The following is an 18,039-nucleotide window of genomic DNA, read 5'->3' on the forward strand; positions in this document are numbered from 1 at the left end:
GGGCAAGATGGACCGGTACACGAAAGTCATCACTCCCCCTCCTGAGGAGCGTTCGACCGCCCGCTCCAACACGGACTCTCTCCTTCAGGCGATTTATGCATCTAGAGCTGCGTTAGAGGGGAAAATAGGTGCAGCGGGTATGGAGGTGATGCTCCTACGCCAGGACCTTGGCGGATAGGGTCACAGAGTCGGAGACTAGGCTCGGAGGAGCAAAAGATATGCTACAAGACCTGCGTAAAGGAATGACGGAATTTCAATCCTCCCACAAGGAGCTACTGTGGCGGGTGAATGATGTCGAAAATAGAGCACGCCGCAATAACCTCCGCTTTGTGGGCTTTAGAGAGGGAATTGAGGGGATAAACATGCCAGAGTTCCTCCATTCATGGCTCCTCTGCACTTTCCCAAAAGACAAATTCTCCACTTGCTTTGTTATAGAAAGGGCTCACATGGTGTTGATGGCCAACCACCTGCAGGAGTACAGCCAAGACCAGTAATAGCCCATTTCTTGAACCTCTTGGACAGAGATATGTTCCTCAGGGAAGCCAGAAAGCTTGGGAAGATCCGGCATGAGAACACACGCATAATGATCTTCCCTGACTACAGCAGGGAGGTGCAGAAACAGAGGCACTCCTTAAAAGCCAAACTGCGAGATCATCGCTGAGCCCCGGGATGGGAGGTCACTGGGCCTGTGTTTTTTTACCCTGGGGGAGGTCCAATGGGAAGGGGTGAGAAGATTACCACAACTGAAGCTTAAGGGGGGGCCACGCATCATACTGGTTCATGGAATAACAACAGTGATGTGGCTTGTGGATTGGGGGGCGGGAGGGTGCTTGGGCGCATGGTTGACTACATGTGACATGCTGATTATTTGGTATTGGTTGAAAATGCAAATAATTTTTTTTAAATATATATAAATATAAAATTAACATCTCTAAACAGATGGGGGGCTATTCACAAAGGTAATTTACACCTGTGAGTAAGCTACAAGTGTACATTTACTCTTACACTTGTGAAAAACTCTACCACTTTTGGCTACTCATCATTTATTATTGTAAAATTACCCAGAGAAGTGTAGACTTACATGTCTCCACCCTTTAAAACAGAGAGCGGGGACAAATTTACAAGTGTTAGTTACTTACTCCACCAAAAAGGGGCAGTAGTAAGTACAGCACCACACCTGGCCAACCACTGTTAATGCAACATCTTCCCGTAGAAAATAATGGAGGCCAGGACTTAAAATAGACACCCTCAGGAAAACCAACATTTAATTAAATAATTTATTTTGCTGTTTAAAAATAATTCTAAATTAAATTGAATGTTAATGAAGCAACACATATATGAAAATAAATAATATTTAATGATATAGTATTTAATAAATGTTTGGCTTTAAAAATAAATGTAACTATGATTAAAAAAGAAATTGCAAATAGTTCTATTTATAAGGATCGTAATTGGTATAAACATTATAAGGGAAATTTCTAAATACATTTTTAACAAGCATTGGCATAGCCAACAGGTCTCGCGTTTGGAACCTTATAAGTATTTAGTTATGCAGTACAATATCCTTGGTGCAACAACATCAACTGTTGCATGTCTAAACACTTTTAACTCCTTCGACGCTCATGACGAGCTCAGCTCGTCATGGAGTTTCCATTGACTTCAATGGAAATTGCATTGAAGTCCAAGTTCATGCTTAGCATCGAAGTGGTTAAGGTCCCAAAAATGAGACCTACTGGCTATGCCAATGCTTGTTTCTCAATGTCTCTGAGCAACATGTGGTCTCACTTTTTGAAATACTTTTAGTTTGAATATCCTTAATCAAACTTATGTTCCTCATGTATAGTTTGTAAGTAATATTTATTTAGTAGGTTAATCTCTAGAGTTCTGATTACTTAATGTCCACTAAAAATATACATACTGCACAGCAACAACAACAGGGCAAATATTATTGTGATCTACATAAAACATTTAAAAGTGAGCTACACTTCCTTTTACTAGGTGTCACACCAAGGAATGCCACCTCAGGTGAGCTTTCCTCTATGGGCTGTAAGCTAGAAATATTCCACGTAAGTATCTGCATTCCTGCATAGCTTCTTGCTGCAACTAGAAATTATAGGGGGGTGTATCATTATTGGGCATTTTTCTTTTCTGCTCCACAATAGTAAATGTTATCCCCTTTGTTTTAACTTGGATTTCCTACTTTATATGCAAAAATGCGAATTCCACACGCTTTCTTCAGAACTACGTAACATTTTGCTTGGAAATTTTGCATTATGGAATTTTATTGCAGAACTGGTAAGACTGTGAACGGTAAACTAATATAATTGAATTACTGGAGGTGTGTACTTATAGCATGAAATTCCAAAGAATTAAATGATATGCAGCGGACTGAAAATTAAGTTCTTAAGTCCCAAGTGGCGGGGTATCCATTCACAACGTAGCAAACCCAATGTGAGCATTTCCATGGAGGGAAAGTGCCCTGGGTTTATCTGAGCTCAACTGAGCAAATCCAATGTTATGCTCTGATACGTTCTGTTTGTAAAGAGACTTATAAAACCGTAGGTACTAGTGAAAGGCCTCCATCCCAGAGTTTAGTTTATACTTAGACTGGTAGACGCCTGTTTTGCCTAAGTATGGTGTTACACATTCCGGGCATCGTATAGCACACCGGGTGTCAGTCCTTCACTGGTCCTAGGAGACGGGCCTCTAACTAAAATGGAGTGTCCCCAAAGCTCCCCAGCAATACACTCCTCTTTAGTTGTTCATAGACTGACCCCTCTCACTAAAACAGGAAAGCCCCAGACTTTTACACTTGGTGTCACTTAGAGCTTCCTCGGGGATAGACCCCACTTATTGCTCTGTCACTTGCTCAGAACAACCCTACTACTATGTTTTAAGAGGGCTGTTCTCTGGCACTTCCTGGTTCAGAGGACAGGGTGGATCCGCTCTCTCCATAACGAAGTAGCCCTACCGACCCGAGGGTCACCTCGGGGTCAATGTGTCACATGAACTCTCCACCCTGGATCTCACGTGAAAAACGGAGGGAAGCTGTACTGCCAGGGCCACTCAAACCCCATCTCCACCCGCCGCTGGGAGCTCCCGGAATTGCCTCGGACACAACCGACCACAGTCAGAGCTCGGACAGGAAGGTTCCACGAAGAGTCGGTTTCTACCACTTGTGTGCTGCAATGGACACCGACCAGGAACTGTTAACATGGAAAATGTCAACTCAGCTGCCATCTGGGAACATAACTTGTTATGGTCTCGGAGGGACAGTGCTTTTAGTCTTCCACCCTCCATGCCCACAGACTACAAGAAATGCTGCATGGGATGTTAATTTAGTTATTAGGGGAAACTGTCCGGCCTCTTTCTCGCTCAGTGCAAACAACCACTACCCACTGAATTAAATTGATGTAAAAAAGCAACTCAAAACGAATAATGAATTACATTAACATTACGTGGTACCAGGGAGGCACAAATCTGAAAATTGTAATGTTTCTTAAGTTCCCATTGTAAACATACCAAATGCATTTAGCTAACAGTTCTTGGTATATCGGTTACGGGCAGGGCCAAAGTCCTACACATGCGCTGAAAGACAACCGCGGCCGAGAAAGTTAAAGCGACGATCAGCGTTTACCTTACAGGAGGGAGCAGCGGCGGGCGCGACAATTGCAAACAATACGGCGCCACTGCTCGATCCCACATGGTAAACTCTACACATGCACTAGGGCTCATTGGAAACAGTGGAGAACATGCACGAGTTTCCAAAAAAGCCCAGAGTTATTGCAAGAGGCCACTCCAAAGCAGCGCTTGCGAGCTGCGTAGGCAAGACCTAAAAAGTTATTATTTTTATTTATTTAAATATAGTTTAATTCAATATTTAATTCAATATTAAGTTAATATTGTTTCAGCATTGTTTGTTAATATTTTGTTCTAAATTTACAAAAATAAATATAAAATGTATTTACATTAATATTTAACATAAAATTATTTATAGTATGTTTGCTGAAGTTTAATAAATTTAGCTTTTCCTTTACTTTATCATAGAGAGATATCAGGCAGAGAACAAAATAAAAATGTTACAACATTAACAACTTAATTTAAATTTGAAATGCAATTATTTTGAATATCTGAAATCAATTCAAATTATTTTTGGAAAAACCATTTCCCACCTAAAATAAGATTTGCTATTTGTTGTAAAAAAAAGATGTGTTAAAGTCTATTAATTATTGTGATATAAACAATTAATTTAAAATAATGTTGTATTATTTTGATAGCAACAATGTTTCATTATGTTTTTTAAAAGATTATTAAAATATTTACATAAAATATTAAATGTTTTATTTTTAGACTTGTTTATGTTAAATTAACTTTATTTACATTTTTAACTAGTTTACATTTTTTAATTTTAATGTAATATTATTTCATATGGGGTTTTATTTTAAATCTTTACCTTCATTATTTAATTTGAGAGGGTGCAATACCAGGGTTGGCCATGTGTTGTGCAAGACTTATTCCAGCTCTGAGCTGTAGTACATTTACAACAGTTTCAGGTCCTTTTTGATAACTTCAGAAGTGCAGTTTGTGAATAGCAATAGACTTGTTCTTTTGTGTGGGGGTGCGTGTCCCTCCCTCAAACTCACCCTGGACCTCATTAAACACCATCTTACTCCACTCTTAAACCATCCTTTTGTTTGTAAGAAGTTCCCATTTCCAGCCCCTCCCCTCAATCCCTCCCACATTTACTACTAAAACATATACTTATGTGTGCAGAGTCTCCACAGTCTAGACAGAGACCTTTTCACATCAAAAGATAGAAGAGGCAGAACTTCTTCACCTAGGTTTGTGAATAACATTTTGAAATTTGTTAGTAGTACTATTGTAGAATTGCTAAGTGTACTACAAAATGCAGTTTGTGAATAGGTCTAATGGTCTGATGTATCCCATTTCATGTGCATTTGCAACTTGATTTCAACTGATTCTTTATGGAAGTGTATTAAGAACTCTGTCTGTGCTACACTTAGGGAATATAGCAATTTAGCACTCAATACCTGACTACACTGCTATACACTTTATATATATTTTATTATTTATGGAGGATCTAGTATGTTCTTTTAACTTTTTTATCTTTTTCTACCATATTTGTTGACTCATGAGGTTGAGGCTTATGTTATTATAGGAACTAACATATGGACCAAAACCATCAACATAGTTTATGATAATTTCTTGCACATTCACTGACGTAAATGCAACCATACTTTAACAAATCTAACCAAAGCTTCAGGGAACCAGGCCTGTTCTGTTAGCCCCCATCTATTTTTCATTTAGAATGGCTCAATATTTTAATTCTTAGCTAAATATACTTCATAAGAAATGGTTTGTTCCTTTTGTATTATTCTATGCTGACAAGCTTTTTGTTTCTTTCCTTAAATACATTCTCATATTTAGGTCTCGGCTCCATACAGCTTTAGCTGTCTGTTGAAGACCTATTCTTTCCAATACTTACCATATATTAAGAGTGGGTTTTGGGTCAGGCCTTTATTCATGATTTGATGGCTTTCTTATCCACTTCCTTCACTATTACTACTTTGATGGCTTTCCTCCTTATTCTTGTGTTTGTTCCATGCAGGAGCATTTCAGTCTCACAGTGTTTTGATTGTTTAAGACTATTTGTAATGGCAATATGTAGGGGAAAAAATATTGGTTAAGCCTATAGGTATCAGAGCCGAGGCCTATTGGCTTTGCCAATGCTTGTTTCATTTAGAGTGAGAACCTCACTCCAGGCCATTCTTGAACCTTCCACCTACAATTCGATCAAAGGAAAACAAGACTACAACACCCAGAATGCATTAGGTTATCACACTGTTCAGAACTGAGAACAGTGTCTTAATGACATTGAGGGAGTTGGATAGCCTAGTTTTATTATTCTTTGCTGCTATGATTTAATATTTCTCTTATTTTCATTGGAAATACTTTTTCTCTAAGAATGTTATTTTCAGAAATGTTTAAGACCTTGTGTTTCTGGTGTCTTCTCTCTACAATGGATAAAAGATTGGGAAATTAAATGTATATGCTTGTGTTAGCTGATTACAATGCCCTTTGTTCTTTTTTCAAGGCCGGGAAGGGTACACATCTGGGGCAGAGTGCATGGAAAATCACACTCTAGCCACATTAAGGGGGGAGAAATCTTAATTCATGTACATGCCAACACTGAGCTGAAGAACCCAGCGGCGCCAGGGGCACGCCCAAAATCTTCGGATTCACCTGTCTTGGTATACAGAGACCCGGAATACTTCTGGGTGGCGTCAGAGATCAGATTTATAAGCTGCAGCTAGTAACAGTAATCCCAGCAATACAACACGGTGTACAACTCAGGAAACTGCTCAATTTTCGTAGAGCAAGACGTCTGCTTTTATCCATATTTTACTCATTACAAATGCACACCCACTGCGACAAATACTGATGAATGAAATACATTTTCCCACACATTGTCACATTCCAAAAAGCTCAATTTACATTGTACCAACCCACAAGTTAATTATTAGGAATGTCCCAAATTCGATTTCCACAAGCCGGACAAACCCATAATTGAAAGCACTACCCATGTAATGAAAAGTCGTAAGCAAAGGAACAATTCAGATGCTGAGTAGGATAAGATATTTGCAAAACTAAAGTTAACAATCTCCTGAACATTGATTGGCAATTTCAGACAACGATCAGCTAGAGAAACTGGCCTCGCAAAAAGGTCAGTTTCAGGTGACGGGGTCAGCGTCTTTACAGTTCACTCACAAGTCAGAAAAGGCCTAGTTAATGCGTACATGAACAACGAAGCCCATGCAACTTTGTTTGTTCGGTTACCTCCACGACCTACGTGAGGGCAACACAAAATGGCGTCACAAACAACTCGAACAAAATGGAGTCCGGTTCGAGAATCACAGAACCTCAGATCCTCCTTTTGTCATTAGGTAGGCAATAACCTAAACTCATGTCAATCTGAATCCAGGTCTATGTCTATTCTCATCAGGTCATCAAGGTGTTGCTGTAGCATCATCTTATTATCCTTCACTTCTCTCGGGACAGGTCTTCTCACACACATTGTAGCACAAAGACTACAAATGGCGGGACCAAACTGGATGCACAGACAACACGAGAAAAGGATAACTAAAGCCATACCAAGGAACATCAAAATCTTCCATCCCCATCTAGACAACAGTCCCCAAAACCATCCTATCAATGACCAGTTCCCTTCGTCTACATGTATAGACTCAGCGGACTTATGTAACTTCAAGATGGATTGGTACACTGTCGGGGCATTATCTGGTATGAAAACACAGCAACTAGACCCGATCAATTTACATACTCCACCTCTATCTGCCAGTATAATATCTAAAACTATATGGTTTTGTAACGTCATAAGACGATCCGCTTGAAGCTCAGCCGTAATGTTGCTAAGGGCGCCAGCAGTTTCATTTATAGTGGCCTCAACCACTCTCGTAAGGTGACGAATACTCCTACTATGGGCCATAGGTCCCCAAAAGAGCACGAAACCCTTAAAGAAGTCTCCAGCTTCTTGTGCGACAGTATCTTTCGCATCGATAACACCTCTACCATATCTTGTCTTATGGTAATTGAAAGCAGCAGTATATGTAGGGGGAAGCAAAAATGCCACATAACATGTACCTGAGAAATCAGGAGGCAACCAGGTATATGCTCTGTCGTGACAAACGAAATACGTGCCTTTGGCTGGCACGAACGGTGGAGATTTCTTGGATGTATAGACATAGGTGTGAACACACACACTCCTACCAAGCTGAGCTCTCGGATTCTGACCATTACCTTGCAGACAAAAATGACCTCGGTGGGGTACAATCCAAATAGGGGGACACCTTTTCCGTCTCTCCTTCTCTGTCAGGCTAATGCTATATCCAGTCTTGTTCCAACCAATATATGCTCGTACCTCATCCTTAGGGATAGCATTATACGCATCAATATTTCTGATCATATTTACTATTCCCTGTATCAAGGCATTATTACTCGCATTATCTTTGACGGAACGTACAGGAGATGCTTCATTCGCATAAATAAACATTGCTTGGAGTGCCCACACTGACCCATTAGGCGAAAAAGGCAAAACCAAATATGGCATTCCCTTATCTGTCGTATGCGGCATAAGACCACATACCCAGTAATTCGTGGTATTTACTACTAGCTGATGCTAAACAAATTGTTAACAAATTCTGATCTTCGTGTCTGCTCATGTCCAGGCAACGTGTGAAATTCATGCGGAGAAACAGTAGAAAAAGAAAGAGTAGGTTGGGGCAAAGATGCAAGCGTCTGTTGTGTAATATAGACAATCCAACCCACACAAGCCAATATAATATTCAAAAGCATTAAAAAACACAATATCAAAAAACATTTGCTACGGACCAATGTACACATTTTCATTTTAAAATCAGTTCTCTCAACACCCTTATCAGATTCAAAAAACTCCATCCTCTAATGTGCTGCTCACGGCTATTACCTTCTTCACTTAAGTGTGTGTCAAGATCGTACTAACGACCAAGAACCACAGACCTTTCGTCAATTAGCGGCTCACCCCTTAAGGCTGTACCGCGACCCTGCAGCGGAGTCCGGATTGTGACTCGAAAAAGAAAAAGAAAAATAGTCTCTTGTCTGACAAAGGTGTAACTCACAACAAAAAATTCAAGTTTTATTTGTCCATTTATTTGTCCTTTCTCGGTCTCAGATTGTAACGCTCTTTACCAGGCACAGTTTGCTCTTGAAAAAGTGTTTCTGGATTCGTTGTATCAAGTCTTAGATGCGACGGCACAGCAGCTTGCAGAATTTCATCGTCCGCACGTTCTGACTGAGTCCATATCAAATATGCGTTACTAAAAGGTACAAATCTAGGAATTCTCTCACATTCAAAATCAGCTATACCTTCCCTCACCCACTTGTCATACGGTAAGGGCAACGGAATCTTCTTACAATGGGTACCATGTACCCTATTCTTTTTACCAGCTACTCTAACTGCAGTTCGAGTTGACAACAACACTAAATGCGGTCCAGTCCACCTCGGCTCCAAGTTCTTAGTTCGTTGAAAATTCTTCGTAAGAACATATTCTCCAGGTTGAATTGTGTGGCCTGGATCTGCAGTCGCTGTCGGCAAACTGTCATAGATCTGTTGGTGGAGAACACGTAATTTAGCAGTCAAGTCATGTAAGTAATCCACCAACATAGGGTACTCAATATCACTGTACTTTTTAGGCCTTGGGACACCCCAAACATTGGCCGGACGACCAAAAACGATTTCATATGGGCTAAGTCCCACACGAGAATGTACTGTCGTCCTTGTTGACAAAAGGGCCAATGGCAAGGCATCTGGCCATGTAAGACCAGAGCTCGCTTGTATTTTAGTCAACTTTAATTTCAGAGTGCCATTATAGCACTCGACAACGTCCAGCGGACTGGGGGTGATTCGCAGCATGGAATTTCTGATTACTACCCAATCCCGCACACACTTTCTTCATGATCTGACCCACAAATTCACTTCCATTGTCGCTCCATACAATTCTCGGCAAACCATACCTAGGGAAGTACTCTTTGAACAAAACCTTGGCTGTAGACAAGGCAGTATTATCCTTTAGGGGGTAGGCCTCTATCCATCTGGAAAAGGCACAAACAACCACAAGGACATACTTCAAGTTATTGCATCTCTCCATGTGAATGTAATAGCTGTATCACTTCAAACGGATACGTCGGAGGAGCAAAATGACCAGATGGAGTTGGAGTTCCCTTTCCAGGATTATACATCAGACAAATCATACAATGCTTCACCGTATTCTCAGCACATTTAGGAATTCCAGCATTCTGCCATACTGGAGCCAACAACTTGCATATCCCTTTCGAACTAATGTGAGCCATTCCATGAGCCGTAGTAACCACTGGGAGCACATACGCATCAGGCAACAACCATTGCTGGTGCACCGACAACTCAACCCAACAACCTGTCGAATCCAACATACCCGTAGTTTCTCTCCACACACTCACTTCTTTTTCCGTAGCTTCAGCCTGAATCAACTTCACACTTTCTATTGTGTCTTCACACATTCCACCAGCCATAACCCAATTAGCAGGGCCCGCAACATACATTCGACTCATCATATCTTTTGCCGTTTCCTTCGCAACTTCATCCGCAAACGCATTTCCTTGACCCACATCATCCACAACCTTCTTATGCGAACTACACTTCACAATTGCAATCTGTTTTGGCAAAGTAAGTGATTCAAGAAGTTCATTCACTAATTGCCCATGCTGAATTTTCGTACCATGGGAAGTAAGAAATCCTCTTTTTCTCCACAAACGGCCAAAACTATTGGCAACACCAAACGCATACTGGCTATCAGTATAAACATTCACTAGCTTTCCTTCTGACAACACACACGCTCTAGTCAATGCTATTAACTCTGCTGCTTGCGCTGAATTCTGTGCTATACGTGCTGTTTCAACAACTGTATGTAAAGTTGTGACAGCATATGCTGCAGTCGTTTCTCCATTAGGAAGCTTAAAACACGAACCATCTACCCATAGGGTACAATCAGCATTCGTAAGAGGAGTATCTTTTAAATCAACTCTAGCCTTTGTTTCCTCCTCTGTCCGAAGAAAACAATCATGCTGTTCCTAAACATCTGACTCTACAGAAATCAGCAACAACGTAGCTGGATTCAACACATTGCATCGTTTGATGTGTACATGCCTAGCCAAAAGCTTCAACTCATAACCTGACAAACGCGCGCTAGTAAGGTGCTGTGTCTTTGTCCTATTCAATAAAGTATCCACTGCATGTGGGACCATCACAATCAACGTATTCTCCAATACCAAACCAGCAGACTGTCGGATAGAAACAGCCACTGCCACTGTAGCTCTCAGACAACTCGGCAACGCCCTAGCTACCGGATCTAACGTAGCTGAAAAATACGCGCATGGACGCTGCTTGTCTCCAAATTATTGCGTCAACACTGACAATGCACAACCCTCTCTCTCGTGTACATACAGTGTAAAAGGTGTACTGTAGTCCGGGGTACCCAACACCGGAGCAGAACACAATGCATCACGTAATTCAGAAAAACTTTTCTGACATACGTCAGAACAAGGGAGAGGATGCGTAGTATCTTTAAGAGTCAGTGCCAACAGAGGTTTCGCTAATAGGAAAAAGTTCAGGATCCATTCTCTACAATACGAGGTAATACCCAAAAAGGCGCGCACTTCTCTCTGTGTGCATGGCACAGTCATTTGGGCAATCGCTTGAATTCGTTGTGGGGTCAAGCTTCTTCCCTCCTTTGACAAGAGATGACCTAAGTAGGTTACTTCTTGTCGGCAATACTGTAACTTTGAAGGTGACACTTTATGATGAAGGTCAGACAAATGTCGTAACAAAGAAAGAGTAGCCTCTTTACAAATCTCTTCGTTATCAGCAGCAACCAGCATATCATCAACATACTGAATAAGAGTAGCACCAGAAGGCAATACAAAATCATCAAGCTGAGTTTTCAACGCCTGACTATAGATGGAGGGACTTTCACAATAAACTTGAGGTGCGCGTTTAAACCGGAAGCTTCGACCTCCTAAAGAGAAGCCAAAAATATCTCTACTTTCCTCAGCAATTGGAATACTAAAGAAAGCATTCTTTAAGTCGATAACTGAAAACCAAGCAGCTGAAGCAGGGGTTAAAGTCAACAAAGCAGTGATGTCCGGGACAACAGGAAACTGTGGCACGACAATTTTATTGACCTCTCGAAGGCATCAGTACACTTAAGGACAGGCAGAACAGGACTGTTAAACACATTACCTCTTGTTTCTTCAATTACACCCTTCTCAACCAAATCATAAATAATCGCCAAAAGAGTTCTCTCGCCATCACTAGATATTTTATATTGTGGAATACGAGGTAGCCTAGCATTTGACTTGACGGTAACAACATAGGGTGGAATCTGCAAAAGACCAACATCATTGGGACCTGTAGCCCAAAGCGTATCAGGAAGCGATCGTAATTCCAGTGGAAGGCAATCTTTAGACAAATACATCGGGGAAATCACTTTCTTACCCACCGTAAGATGTACTCCCGAAGGAGAACAATGTAATGTCGCATACAAATTTTTTAGCAAGTCCAAACCCAACAAATTCTCACCACAACAGTCGTTAGAATAAGGGGAGCTTCCAATTCACAAGGACCAATAGAAAGGGGCAAATGATGTAATCACTTCAACATAAGGTCCACTCTGGTCTACTGGAACTGACACTACTCCCTTACTTTGCCCATGGCTGTCCTAACTGTCATTATAACCAGCACTGTCGCTCTCAACACAATAATCATCGGCGTAGTACTGGGCAGACTGAACAGTCGGGACATTCTGTCTGTCAAAATAATTCGTAGAATTCTGAGGAAGAAAGGAACGCTCATTCTGGGGAAACACACCACGTCCCCTACCCCTAGGAGCTTGTTGGAAACCACCACGACATCTTTGACCAGATACACCATTCGCACGCTGTAGCAAAACCGGACAACTATGCTTGAAATGACCTTCTTCTCTGCAATAAGCACACTGATTAGGTCCTGGCAGAAATCGCGGAGCGACCAACTCAGGTTTCTGTAACAATCTCTGAAACTGTGGAGGTTGCTGAAACTGAGGCTGATTCGGACGAGGTGGATAAGCTTGCCATAAAAGAACTTTCGTCCTTAAGTCTCTAGTCTTCTTCTCTACTTTATCCTTCTCATCTTTATCCCTATTCTCATAATATTGGGCAGTAGCCAATATCTGGGCCGACGAAGAAACAGCCCATGAACTCTCAGAGTCCTTTAACTTATTAGAAAGTTTGGGAAACAAATTAAAGACAAATTTGTCCACGAACAACCTTTGACCACCTTCAGTGCTCATATCCTGACCACTATGATCGATAAACGTCTCCTCAAATCTAGTAAAGAAATCAGACACACTCTCGTCTTTCTTTTGTTTGCATGCTGCTAACTTATCCCAATTCACTCGTAAAGGAGGCATCATAGTTTTCATTAAATTAATAATCCTACCAGGTAGTTCTGCAACTAAGGGCTCCGGTTTGGCACCTCCTACCTGCCAACCATCTGCAGCAGCAATATTAACCCACGTATCTCCTAACTCTGGCACATGATCCCCATGACGGATCTTCGCCCACAAAGGTTGAGGAACTACGTTACCCATCAGCATATCTATGTCAGTTAAATTCATAATACAAGCATCAACTGTCTGAGACAACTCCTTGTAATAACCAGCAGGATTTTTACGGGGGTCAGGTAAGGTCTGCTTAAGAGCCAAGACCTCTGCTCTCTTCCTAGGAGCATGTACCCATACTCGCTGAAAATGAGCCGGTTCGGCCTGAATACCCTGATTAACATTAGCAGCAACTGCCTTTCTCCATACAGGGGGAACCTCTCTCATAGGATACTGCTTCACTTTCCTCCTAACAGAGGAATCAGGTTTGTGCAATGTCTGAGGCGGAAGCCTAGACCTGAAAACAAGTATCGTCTCTACGGCGTCTGTAACATCAGACTCCACTATCGTCCCTTTAGCGAACTCTGACTGAACATCAAGCACTTCCTGCGGAATCGGACCCAACTCATCATCTTCCCAATCCTGACGAAGAAAAGTACACATTACGTCAAAAACATACCTTTGCTTAGGCGGATCCCAGTGAAAGAAAACATCCATAACCGCTTGCAAATCATACCTAGAAGCATTTAAAACCCATCTACGAGCCAATAGATCCAACACTGTCCGCTCCTCGGGACTAGGAAGCTGACTACGACTCTGCTTTCGTTCCGAAACAGGGGTCATATTCAGGGATGTATGACGTTACAACGCATACTTTTACAACGCCTACCTTTACATCGCAAGTTTTACAACGCATACCATTACAACGCATAGTGCTTTTGGGCGCTGGATAGTGAATAGTTCAATTTACTATTCCAACTCCAGTCCCCGTGGATAGTAGGGAAGGTGTTGGATAGTACATTAAACCTATTCCCTATCCTAGAGCGCCCCCCAGCGCAATGCGTTGTAATGGTTTGCGTTGTAAAAGTTGCGTCGTAAAGGCACTGCGTGGTAAAAGTTGCGTTGTAAAGGATGTATACCCATATTCAGTGACCCAAAGAGTGGAGACAAAAGATTAGCAACAGTCTCAGTCATTCGTTTTCTAGCAGAAGGAGAAGAAGTGGACATAAAACAGGAGAATGAATATTTTGAGGCAAAAGAGGTGTAGGGACAAAAGTAGCAGGAGTCAGAGATACAGGAATGGAAGGCAAAGGAGTTTGAGGCAAAGCTGATAACAAAGCTGGCGGCCCTAGAGAGGGCTGCACCGTAGGAGGGAGAACCATCTGTGAAGCAACGAGTGGCTGAACATCAGCAGGGGGCTGAACAACAAAGGGTGCAACAACCGGGGCCAATGGAGGTGCAGTAGCACCCTGCACATAAGGGGGTGGCAATCTCAGTAAATGAGACATCAAAGGATCTTTTTCAGGGTCTTCAGTCACTTTTGGAGGAGAAGGCGGCAAGGCCGGATAACATTTATCAATGGCCATGCAACGTTGTCTATCTGAGACTTCACTCGCACGCTCTTCTCCATCTTCCTCAAACTGCCTAGCAGCTTGTAGTACTGACATATTCTTATCTTTCCTATCTCTCTTTGCTTGCTTAATTTCTCGCTGTTTGGCTTCCTTATGCCAAAGGCGGAAAGAGTCAAACATTGCCGTCCGGGCTTTCTTCCTAAATAGCGCAACTTCCAGATTATCTAAAATATTTAATTCGAAACTACCATGTTTGGTCCATTGTAAAATACCATCTTTCTTTGTATAGCGAACCCATACTTCGTTATATGTAATAGGACCCTCTCCGTGTTTTGAATAGAGCTCATAGGTCGGAGTTCCAACCGGAGGTATCGGACACGAATCCTCCAATCGGGAATCCCTGTTGCAACCACAACTAATCCATTTCCTAATTTTGCTAAGACCAGGCATCTTATAGCTCACTAATCTAGCTTCAAACTTCAAGGGGTTATCAACTATCGATACACTCGTAAATATACGGGCCCCTTGGCTTCGATTATTGCAACAACCGAATCAAAACTAAGAAACAAAACAAAGTCGTGGGAGCGACCCACTTATACTTAACCAAAATATCTGTCACGCCACCAGAAGACCGTCTATCGTCTCGCTCTACAAAGCATCAATCAAGGGTCCAAGACAGGGCGACAGTCAGGGCAGTAGTCCTTCGTAGCCATCGGAAAGCGGGAAGCCTCGCAGCAAAAACTTTCGGTCCACGTCGACATGCAGGGGTCGATGAAGTGGCGGCCTTCCTCCAGAATTTCCTCATGTGGCTCCTCACGATCCTCGGGCTTGGACCGGTACCACTGAGGTCGCCCCACATTGGGCGCCAACTGAAGAACCGGGTTTTCTAGAACCCAGCGGCGCCAGGGGCACGCCCAAAGTCTTTGTCTTGGTATACAGAGAGCGGTACCTGCAAACACAACAATGATGGACAGAATGTGGATCAATGTCACACATTCACCCCAGTCCAAAGATCTGGGCCCAAATCCATCGTTTTTCCACTCCACACCACCCTGGGTTAGACAATGGCGATATGCAAATCAGCGCTGACCCTGTGCCCCATGGGAACAGTCCAGTCCGAACTACAAAAGCCATGTCCTTCCCAGAACGGAAACAAGCATCCGAGGACCGGCCCGGTTTCGAGGTAACACCTCTCATCAGCCCGGCTAGCTTGATTCCAGTGGTGTGGAGTGCCTGGGACTCACGTCTGAGCATCCCCAGTACACTTAGAGCGGTACCTGCAAACACAACAATGATGGACAGAATGTGGATCAATGTCACACATTCACCCCAGTCCAAAGATCTGGGCCCAAATCCATCGTTTTTCCACTCCACACCACCCTGGGTTAGACAATGGCGATATGCAAATCAGCGCTGACCCTGTGCCCCATGGGAACAGTCCAGTCCGAACTACAAAAGCCATGTCCTTCCCAGAACGGAAACAAGCATCCGAGGACCGGCCCGGTTTCGAGGTAACACCTCTCATCAGCCCGGCTAGCTTGATTCCAGTGGTGTGGAGTGCCTGGGACTCACGTCTGAGCATCCCCAGTACACTTAGAGCGGTACCTGCAAACACAACAATGATGGACAGAATGTGGATCAATGTCACACATTCACCCCAGTCCAAAGATCTGGGCCCAAATCCATCGTTTTTCCACTCCACACCACCCTGGGTTAGACAATGGCGATATGCAAATCACGCCGAGCAAGAACCAAGTAGGTTAATCGGTCTGATGAACAGAAGCGACAAGAGACGGAATCCTGTCAACTTGGTTACGCTGGTGCCTATGAAGCGAGACTTTCGCTTCCAAGCGTTTTTTCCAAAAGTGAAAAACGCACCTTTTTGCACGAGATCCTTATTTACGATCTCTAAATTGAACTAGGGCAGGACGCTCCTTAGCGCGGGCGGACCACCCAGTTCAAATCACCTACGGTCCTGACGAAAACCCTTGAATCCATGTATGGGTTGAAACATGTAGACCTTTTTAAACAATAATTTTGTATATTCACATTCACATAGCACACTTTCGCTATTTTTATATATTTTAACACGACTTTCTGACACCAAAGCCTTCCTAATTAGGCAAAGGTGCCACACTTGATTTTTACTAAGGGTTCAAGCGCTCAAGAATAAATACTTGAAGTGAGTAGTGTTGGCCCTTTTTAATACACATTTTTTGATAGTCTTGAACACATAAAAACGAAACCAGCTCCACTGTAATCAGGTGTCGCAGCACACCCCGTAGGCACTCGGCTTATGGGGTGGGACCCCAATGATGAAGCATGTCACCAACCAGGTTGGTGAGTGAGGGGTCTTCTATAAGGATATGCCTTATCCAGTAACAGGTTGGGGCAAAATTTGCTAACCAGAGCTCTTGTGCTCATTATTAGAGAGTTATTTTTCTCCCTACCCACGAGGGGTTACTCCTCTATTGTTTTTTCTGGATATATAAGGTGGTCAGGTCTTGAGATCACTTGAAGACCTGTGTAGGCTAAATTATTCTCACCTGTGCTATGAAGTTTTGAATTTCCCGTAGGGAAGCCTAGTGTTTGTGTCTGTGTCTCTGTTAGCTGTTTCATGTAACAGAGTGATGTCTGTGAGTTGTTGTTTTCCTTAGAAGGGAGGAGGGCTTTGGGAAGGAGAGCAGAGCAACCTCTTCTTGTCCCCATTCAAGTGAAGTCAATCTACATATTCTCAATACTAATGAGTTTATGTGTGAAGGAGTCTACTGATGGCTAAGTGCCATTTCCGCTGTTTGAGAATTTCTTTAAAGTGGAAGTCACGTAGGAGATTGGATTGGGTCCTACCACCAACCTAAACAACCATTATCGTGTGTAGGAAGCTGGCTCTTTATGTGATATTCAAAAATCTGATATAGTGTGTAAAGTGTCCAGGGGTTCCCTTATGAGTGGACAGGGGATTACTATGCAATCCCAAAGTTCTCCATTAGGGGGTACTGTGATCAAGCCGACTTAGGCTTAACACAGAGGAGTGCAAGACCTTTGCAAATACACAAAATGATTAATAAATCACACACAACTTAAGATGGAGATCCACACCAATTTATTAAAAAAGCAAGTATATTTATGTATGTTAAGGTATCAGAGAAAAATCATTCAGGTAAGTACGTTTTTAAATATAAATTCTTTTCACTTTAGAAAGTGGACACTGCAATTTCTGAGGTCTGCAATTTTATACTATGATTAAGTGAGTGGGTTGGGGGCAAAGTCCAAGGCAGCACCTGCAGTACACCACCAGCGGCACGGGCGGCTGGTTGCAGGGTGCAAACCAGCATCTGGAGTCCAATGTATGTCAATGGAGATTGGTCACAGCGGAAAAAGGCTGCACGGTCTGGCCAGGATGCCAGTCGAGCTGAACCAGCAAGTTGCCTCAGGTCTTGCGT

This window comes from Lissotriton helveticus, chromosome 5_1, assembly GCF_964261635.1.
Source record: "Lissotriton helveticus chromosome 5_1, aLisHel1.1, whole genome shotgun sequence".
Taxonomy (NCBI): Eukaryota; Metazoa; Chordata; class Amphibia; order Caudata; family Salamandridae; genus Lissotriton; species Lissotriton helveticus.